At 48.2% G+C, this 6,914-nt stretch overlaps 1 pseudogene; it reads right to left on the bottom strand.

Annotated features, from left to right (window-relative positions):
- Positions 1 to 564: 564 nt before the first annotated feature.
- LOC132652470 (stathmin-like) lies at positions 565 to 5,983 on the bottom strand (annotated as a pseudogene).
- Between the last annotated feature and the right edge of the window lie 931 nt (positions 5,984 to 6,914).

Here is a 6,914-nt window from a genome sequence, read left to right as displayed (position 1 = left end):
TTTAACCCATCCATTATGAATGAATTTGGTTCCTCTCAATCTTACTTTGAGGCATTCTCTTCCCTCCTGTAACCCATTATCTTTGCACTTCCTCCCCTTTGGCATCTCCAGACAATTCAAGAGGGCTTGAAGTTGAGTCCTACAGTCTTACCACCTGTTCCCTGTTCTGGTCCCTTGATCTGTCATTGTCATCACTGCAGCTATCCTTAGGCTTCAGACTTGACCCCTCTGCCCCTTTCTCTCCTGCACTAGCTTGGCTATCTCAGGGCTTTATACAAATTTTAGCTGTGCCTGCTGGTCCAAGTTCCAGGTTCTTTTTTGTTATTGTTTTGTTTTTGTTTGTTTGTTTGTTTGAGACAGGGTTTCTTTGCGTAGCACTGGCTGTCCTGGAACTCACTCTGTAGACCAGGTTGGGCTTGAACTTAGAGATCTGCTGGCCTCTGGCTTCCAAGTGCTGGGATTAAAGGAGTGTGTACCACCCACCCAATTACCCAGTTTTATCATCTTTTTTCCAAGTTCTTCTTTGACTAGACAATTTTTTTTTTTTTTTTTTTGCCACCAACAGCACTGTGCAGTTTATTGACCATTCAAGTACAGTAGCATCTGGTGAGATTGGGACAGAATCAGGATGGCAAAGTAAACAGAGAGTCAGCATCTAACAGGTTAGAAGAAGCCACTACATACTTTTCACAAATGTCTTCCACAGTCAATACAGCACCAGCCATTAACCCAGCACACCCAGGGTGCTGAAGTGGAAAAGATGCAACGAGAAAAATAGCTACGTTAGAAAGACCAACACTTTAAAAAAGAGTAAAACACTTTTCGTTTCTCCCCTTGAGCCCCTGGAACATCTCAGGGTCTGATCTACCTATACAGTCCTACTTCAGCTTCTAGAATATTTGTCAGGAGGAAAAAAGTAAATGACACTGGCCAGTAGAGTCTTTGGATATTTAGGATGGGGTCGGGGAGAAAATCAGTTCTCGGAACAAATTAGTCATCCTCGGTCTCATCCGCAGGATCTTTGGATTCTTTGTTTTTCCGTACCTCTTCAACATGTTTGTCCTTCTCTCGAAAACGCTCCAGCTTGGCAGCCATTGCGCCTCCTGGTTCCCTTTGTTGGCCTCCATTTTGTGGGTCGGTTTCTCCTCTGCCATTTTGCTGAAGTTGTTATTCTCCTCGGTAGCTTTTTGGAGCACTTCTTTTTCATGCTCCTGCTTCTCAGCAAGCTGCTTCAAGACTTCCGCTTCAGGAGACTTGCGTCTTTCTTCTGCAGTTTCTAATTTCTTCTGAATTTCCTCCAGGGAAAGATCCTTCTTCTTTGGGGGGAAAGGAGGAAGTCGGGGACTGATTCTTTTGACCGAGGGCTGAGAACCAGCTCGAAAGCCTGGCCTGCAGCGCGCTTCTCCAGCTCTTTCACCTGAATATCAGAGGACGCCATGATGAGTAGAAGGCGAGACTGGCTGTGCTCGCTGCACAATCCACTGGTAAGGAAAGTCCTGCTCACTCCCAGCCGCCTGGCCACACTCTTGACAATTCTTTTTTTTTTTTAATGATTTATTGATTCGTTTACTTTACCTGCATTGGTGTTTTACCTGCATGTATGTCTGTGTGAGGGTGTCAGACTCCCTGGAACTGGAGTTATTGACCATTGTGAGCTGCCCCGTGGGTGCTAGGAATTGAACCCAGGTCCTCCGGAAGAGCAGTGTTCTTAACCGCTGAGCCATCTATCTCTCCACCCCAACTAGACAATTCTTAATGCACTCATATGTGTTATTCTCTCACTTGTGAAAAATTCAGTCCTCCTGACTCTAGCACACTGTATTTGCCTCTTCCTCTCATAACAGAACAAGAAGCGCCTGTCCCCACTGTTGGCAGTGTCTCTCCCCTCCAGTCCCACTTCAACACACTCATCTCCTGCCTCCACTGCACCCCAGCTTCTCCAGGGGTCATCTCAGCTCCAGCGTGTTCATCTGACTAACCTCTCTGTGGTTTTCTGTCTACACACATCATGAATGTCTTCAGGGTATGGGGCTATCTATGGTCTTCTGGAATCAAATGTGTGGGCTAGGGACAGGCCAATCCAAGGCGGTAGAGGCATTGTCTGAGGTGATGATGGCTGGAGACAGAGAGGAGCGAAGAATGCTCAGCGGTTTCATGTCCGTCTGTGAGAACTACTGGCCAGGAGCTGTTGATATGTTTCTAGGAATACCGGAATCTTTGTTTTTCTAGTGGAAAGGGTGACATCTCTTGTGACAGGTAGGCATACAGAGCTGCGTCAAACTTGAGATGTGCCCCACACAGCTAGCCTAGCCTCTTTGTTGATGGAGAAGGTCTCTGTCAGTCTGAGGAGGCTGGGCAGACCTCCCAGGGCCATGTGGCCGATTAGCAAGGCCCCTTGTCTTTTGAATTTTTATTGTATGTATTCACTTATGTAGCACTGAGCTAATTAAGGATATTTCTATACAACTGTACTCTGGTTATTGAACACATTCCCCGTACATCTTTCCTCCTCTTTCTTTTCCTTCCTCCTCCCATGACTCACCTTGCTTCCCTCCACTGAGTTACTTCTGTCTTCATGTCATATGTACATTCATGACTTTATGTATCTACTTAAAATTTAGGAACCACGTATGATAAAACACACTCTCTGTGCCTTTCTGAGACTGGTTCAGTTTGCTTAATGCGATAGTTTCCAGTGGCATCCATTTTTCTGCAAACGTCATGACTGTGTTCTTCTTATGGGCTGCAAACCACCTACATGGGCCTTTGTCATTTCCTTCCTCTGCTCCTCGTTGGTTCCCAAGCGTGGCTGTTGGGAATAGAGCAGCAAGCAAGCTTCATGCATTAGCATCTCTGCGATATGTTATTTAGCGGTGCCTTTTTGGGCTTTGCTCCGCAACTCCAGGTTGAGGAGGAAGGAATCCTTCCTTCCCTACATTCTTGCCACCCACTCTTTTCCTGGGGTCTACCTCCTGCCATGACACTTATAATCCCCTATTCTTCCAAGGCCTTTAAGGTCAGCATCTTTTCCATGTTGTCAGTGTGCACATTCCATGTTGACACACGACATCTGTTCTCCAAGAGCGGTTTAGGATCTTCCATTCCATCCAGGAGCATAACTTCTCTTAGCATGGCTCCATCTGGCAATGGCTTTGATCTGTTTTGGGGGGGTTCGTTTTGTCCTCCCTCAACAAATTGGAATCCAAATAAACTTGGCAGAATTCCAGCTTGCATCCTAGGACCAAACACTTAAAGACATTCTTGCTTGTGCAGCATTTAAAAATGCCCTCCTGCCATCCAGCCATCAGTCATATATAGTCACATATGTGACGGCTCCATAGTTCAGGGCCTCCTCTGACCTCTCACCCTCCTAGTGCTAAATGGTAGTCTTCTAATGCCTACTTATATTGTTCTGTGACTGAGTTGTTTGGTGGGACAAGAGTGAAGACAATGGGAGCATAGTGGGGTGTTCTCATTGGCCAAGGGACAAACGAAAACTTTCTCAGGACAGCCATAAGCAAAGACACTCCTCTCTTTTATTAGACTGTTTTATTCCAGTGGAATTGGCATAGTAAAAACTGTTCCAGTTTTTTATGCAGGTCTGTGGGAGTTTGGGGACAAGTTATAGTCAGCAACTCCTTCACCATAGCTTCCTGCCACCTCCTTTATTATTATTGTGGTTGCTTGTATTAGGATGAAAATCCAACATAATTGCTACTCCCAGACCAGTGAGATTGGTTCAGTGGGTAAGAGAACTTGCCACAACCCTCTGATGACCTAAATCTAGATCCCCAGAATCTACATTAAAAAAAAAAAAAAAAAAAGCCAGGCATGGTGGCTGGCCTGGTAGAGCACACCTTTAATCCCGGCACTCTGGAGGCAAAGGCAGATAGATCTCTGAGCTCGAGTGCAACCTGGCCTACAAAGTGTTAGTTCCAGGACAGCCAGGGCTACACAGAGAAACCCTGTCTCGAAAAACCGAAACCAACAGTAAACCAAAACAATAAAGCCAGGTGTCACAGATTGGATCAGTAACCCAAGTCCCGCACTCCCACAAGAGATGGGAGGCAGAAACGGGAGAATCACTTGTGTATCCAGTGGCGGATGTAACAAGAGAGATCCTGGCTCAAAAATAAGAGAGGAGAGGACAGACTCTGGAGCAGCTGTTCTCACCTGCGTACTATAGTGCAAGTGCTTCCTCACCCCCACAAGCAGAATACATTTTGAAGTGACTCTCCTTGTGGATTTTGAGCACACAATGCTGGATTGTATGCTGCAGACACTATGTTCTACAGGGAGGATTTGCAAAGAGACCCCCCTTAATGAGTCAAACTGGTTCCAAAAACAGTCTAAAACTAGCTGGAGGTCATTCGCATACCTGAGGGATGACTGTCATCTTGAAGGGGGTTGTTAATGGCAGCTGTGAGGGTAACTCCAAGCTGCTCTGAGCTCTTCCTGTGTACTGTCACAACTCTATAAAACCCGGGCAAGAGAGAAACCCACCCAAGCACGGAGAGGCTCTGGAACTTACCACAAAAACCCACACAGGCCCAGGGAGACTCAGTAACTACCCAAGAACACACAGCTACTGGAAAAGCAGCTCTGTGTTGGAAGTGGGGACATTCTTGACTGTCCAGAAGCCACAGGAGATATCAGTGCTTGGTGGTGCTCTAAGGAGGCTTGAGGACAGTGCCGGCCCCTACCTTGTGATCCTCCTGCCTTCACTTCCTGAGTTAAAGGTTCGTAGCACTATGCTGGCCTAGAGGAGTAGGTCTTAATAGCATCCTTCTTCCTGGAGCATCAGCCCGTTTGAGTCCACATTAATGTTGTAATCTGGTCCCTCCTGCAGTGCAGTCTACAGGATTTTGCATTTCCACATGTAAACTGGGGTTCGCACAGACTCTTCCAGTTTGTTTAAGGCGAGTCTAACAGGGCTGTCGTACATGCCACCCCCGCCCCCAATAGACCACAGGTCAGATGTAGGACAGGGCGGAAGAGGCCCCGGGTACCAAGCACCACCCTGGGGAGATCCGGGTGCTGACGTGTCTTGCAATCTGCAGACATCTTGGCATCACGACCTTTGCCTTTGAAGTTCCCATTGTCTTATCTCACCTCCACAGTGGCTGCTTCCTGATGGAAACCACTAGGTTCTGGGTATCTCCATTTTCCTCAGTGCGTCTGCCTTTGCCTGGATCCAGGAACGTGTCAGTGTGCTTGGGCTGACATCCATTTGCCCCCAGTCTGCACATGGGATCTGCGAGCTCTCCCCGTCTAGAACAGTAGAAGGCAAAGTCACAATGCCGGTTAAATGTCCTGTCAGTTCATCCCCTCCCACGGTGACCCTTGACCGACGGTTCTCAGGAATACGTGTGTGAACATACCACACTCCTCTCCCTCAGACGGGACCACCCTTCACCTCTACACTGCCTCAGTCCACTTCAGGATTGAGCTCCATGGCCTGTGCTCGTGTCTAGCTTACAGCACATCCCACTGGCTTCCTTCTTTCCGCCCTCTAGATCCCCATTTCCCTCAGCCTCACCCACATGCATTCTGCCCTGTCTCTAAGTCTCCATCATTGTCAGGGATGATGAAGCCAAACGTGGGTGGGGGAGAAGGCAAGCGGCACTTACACACGCAGATGTCTGGCATGGCGCTAGGAGCCTCTCGGCTAAGAGCTCTAATCCTCTCAGTTACGGCGTGTAGGAAGCTCCTGTACAAGAGTTCTCTGCACTGCACACAGTCCGTGTGTTGTTCGTGGCCTCACAGCTGCTCAGTAGGCAAGCTGAACGCTCGACACAGCGTAACCGCCCTGTTTCCCCCTCAACCAGAGATCTGCTCCAGAGTGGGTGTGCGGAGCCAGTCTGTAGAGATCGCCCAGATACCCTCGGAGCCGCCGGCCTGTCCACTGCTCCCCGGATAGATCAGCAAGGATAAGCCGTACAGCCACATAAGCAAGTGTTTGCAAAACACCCTCTCCTCCTCTGCCGCCTCTCGCTCGCAGAGGGCTGGATGGTGCCCAGGCTGAAGAGGGAGTGGGCATGACTCACTCCCAGCCTGCCAGGCAGGCTTCGAGCTGAGAGAGACTTGATGTGTCGGCGGCAGCGGTGCACAGAGAGCGTGAGGCACGAGCCTTGCAGAGGTGGCACACTCAGAGGTCACATGCGGGTGCCCGTCTTTACCCTCCCAAAGTGTTTCCGTGCCACTGTGTGGACCCCTGTAGCCCCACGGGGAAAGGCGACTCACCAAAGGTCTATTTCTTCTCTCGTGTGACAAATAATCAAATGCTGTTGTTCTGTGTGTGTGTGTTCATGTGTGTAGGTATGAGTGTGTGTGTGTGTGTGTAGATGTCAGAATTCAATACTAGCTCTCTTCCTCAATCATCCCTTCACCTTTTTTTTTTTTTTTTTTTTTTTTTGAGAAAGCTCTCTCACCAAACCCAGAGCTCACTGAGTGATCTAGCTCACTGCCAGCAAGCTCATGTTCTTGTCTCTGCCTCCCTAGGGTTGGGACTACAAACACATACTGTGGCCTGCTTTTTTTTTTCTTCTTTTTTCTTTTTTTTGTGGGTGCTGGCAATCTGAACTTAGGTCCCCATGATTGCAAAATGAGCACTTTATCAACTGAGCTGCTGCCCTCCAACATCATTATTGTTTTAATCTCAGGGGGAAACTGTGGTTGTCTTGTTTTGCAAACATTGGCTGGTGGGTTGCAGGGGGGGCAGGGAGGGGGAGTCAGGCACAGCTAGAATAGAAACTTAATAGTTTTTTTGTTTTTGTTTGTTTGCTTGTTTTTGGTACTCACACTAGAACCCAGGGCCTTGCCCTGCAAGCGATCTTTCTGTTACGGTACTGTCTCCAGCAGGGTAACACATTTTTATTCTCAAAGCCTTTAGGGTCTGGTCAGAGCACAGCAGC

Source organism: Meriones unguiculatus, chromosome 2, assembly GCF_030254825.1.
Source record: "Meriones unguiculatus strain TT.TT164.6M chromosome 2, Bangor_MerUng_6.1, whole genome shotgun sequence".
NCBI classification, from domain to species: domain Eukaryota; kingdom Metazoa; phylum Chordata; class Mammalia; order Rodentia; family Muridae; genus Meriones; species Meriones unguiculatus.
Note: the sequence above shows the minus strand (reverse complement) of the source record. Positions and strands in the feature narration are given on the sequence as shown.